At 41.3% G+C, this 2,451-nt stretch overlaps 1 non-coding gene across 1 annotated transcript; it reads right to left on the bottom strand.

The window, feature by feature from the left end:
* Positions 1-431: 431 nt before the first annotated feature.
* On the bottom strand, positions 432-538 carry LOC145110129 (small nucleolar RNA R71). The gene has a single exon (XR_013709509.1). It is a non-coding gene; the product is annotated as a small nucleolar RNA R71 (small nucleolar RNA).
* Between the last annotated feature and the right edge of the window lie 1,913 nt (positions 539-2,451).

The following is a 2,451-nucleotide window of genomic DNA, read 5'->3' as shown; positions in this document are numbered from 1 at the left end:
GTTTGGACTTTACACGAGTGAACCCGAGAACGAGCCAAGAAACGAGATGGCAAACATTGAAGAAATGTCCATGGGAGCTTATAAGAAGCGAATTCGAGAAGATGTTGGTCCAGGTTTTGGTGCAACCAGTGATACCTGCCACTGCCACATTTGAGTTGAAGGGACATATCCTCACTGCGCTAAAGGATATCCCATTTTATGGGAAGGATCATGAGGATGCATTTAAGCATCTAGATGAGGTCAACGACATTGCTGACTATTTCAATGTCCCGAATGTTAACCGAGACACCATCTTACTGAGGATGCTACCAGTCACTTTCAAAGGAGCTGCAAAAGACTGGCTGAAAGCACTTCCTCCTGGTACAATCACTACTTGGGCTCAAATGCATGAGCAATTTCTAGATCAGTTTTGCCCACCTTCCAAGATAGCTAAACTCAAGAAGGCAATAGCCAACTTTGAGCAACAACCGGGGGAGTCGTTATACGAAGCTTGGGAGCGCTACAAGGGGTTGTTAAGGAATTGTCCTCAACATGACCTAAACATCCAACAAGAGATGTCTATTTTTTATGATGGAGTCAATGTTATGACAAGACAACTCCTTGATTCTCAAGGGCCATTGACAAAGAAGAATCCAGGGGAGGTCAAGGGGTTAATTGAATAATTCACAAGACATTCTCGAGAGTACCACAACCCAAGACAAGATGGAGTAAAAGGCAGTGGGGGTGTACAATCTGAAGAGATAGCTGCTATGATGGCAATGCTGAACACTATGGACTGGAGATTGACCCAAATGGACCAATCAATTCATGCAATAAGAGTTGGATGTGAAAGGTCTAGTGGGCCACACTTAACTAAGGATTGCCATTTTGATGAACATGGGAACAAGAAGGCTCAAGTATGCTACTCAAGTGGGGACAAGTATGATGAAGACTGGAGAAAACCAAAGAAAGAGTGGCTGTCATACGATGAGTACAAGAGGCAAAAAGAAGAAAAATATAAGCAGATAGGGCGAGGCTTCTACCAAAAAGAGCAACCACCAGCCGAAAATAAAGTAGACTTGGAAAACATGCTGACCCAATTTATTGAAGCATCCGAGAAAAGACATGATGATACTGATGCAGTGCTAAAGGAACACATGAATATGATGAAAGAACATCACAAAATGATGATTGAACAGAAAGCTTCATTAAAGAATCATCAAGCATCAATCAATAATCTAGAAGTCCAAGTCGGTCAACTCACTACTTTGGTGACAAATAAATTATGTTCACAACTTCTCGAAAAGAAAGCTCAACCCCATGTTATGTCTATTGATACTGAAGAAGAGGCAATCTCTGAATTTTTGGAGGCATTAGAAGTGGGACCAACACAGCCCGATCCAAAGCCGAAGAGAAAATGAAGACATTGCTGAAACACCAGATTCACGTCATGAGCCCGCTATGCTCACGTCGTGGGCCCGGTCTGAATAGAAGAAGTCAGAATCCGTTCCAGCTTATAAACCACCTTTGCCATTCCTTTCTCGAGCACATCTTAGTCCACTGGAAAGGGAACATCTGGAGTTTATTCAACAAATAAAGGGTATTCCAATTAATACTCCTTTTATAGATTCACTATCCAAAATTCCAGAATATGAAAAGTTCCTACAAGAGCTTGTAAACACTCGTCAGCAACTAAAGAATAATTCTAAGGTCATTCTTAGTGAACAAAGCTCAAGAGCGGTATTGGGAGAGTTACCTAAGAAGATGGGAGATCCCGGACGCCTCACTCTTCCATGTGAGTTTGGTAACAATTTGAAGACTTATGCTTTAGCCGATTCCGGGGCTAGCATAAATTTGATGCCTTTTTTGTTCTACCAAAAACTAAATATTCAGAAAATGAAGGCAACAAAAATGACCATCCACATGGCCAATCGTTCGGTGACGCAACCAAGGGGGATTGTAGAAGACATCTTTGTTAAAATTGGGAAGTTTGTTTTCCCAGTTGACTTTGTGATTATGGATATGAAGGAGGATGCAAATGTCCCGATCATTCTTGGTCGCCCTTTGATAAATACTGCTGGCGCTCTAGTGGATGTTCGTGAATCCAAGCTTACATTGAGGGTGGGTGATGCTAAGGAAGACTTTGGAATACAAGATGGATTTTGAAGGATATGATGTGAACGGTGAGGTGTTCAATGTTGATAATGATAATGAACTTGAAGAATTAGAAAAGCTCATGGAGGAAGAAATAAAGACAATTAATCAAGTTAAACACACCAAACCGAGAGCATCCGTCCCGTTTTTTGTTGAAGACATTGCATTCACAAAACCGACAACTTTAATAAGTGAGGAAAGCGATGATTTGTCAAGTGATGAAGATGAGGCTACTTCCAAGGAAACGGTTCCAGTGGTGAAGGAAGAGAAGGTTCCTATTGAGATAAAAAAGAATGGAGAAAAATTGAAAGCAAAAGG

Source organism: Lactuca virosa, chromosome 4, assembly GCF_052849685.1.
Source record: "Lactuca virosa cultivar CGN04683 chromosome 4, Lactuca_virosa_CGN04683_v6, whole genome shotgun sequence".
Classification (NCBI taxonomy): Eukaryota; Viridiplantae; Streptophyta; class Magnoliopsida; order Asterales; family Asteraceae; genus Lactuca; species Lactuca virosa.
Note: the sequence above shows the minus strand (reverse complement) of the source record. Positions and strands in the feature narration are given on the sequence as shown.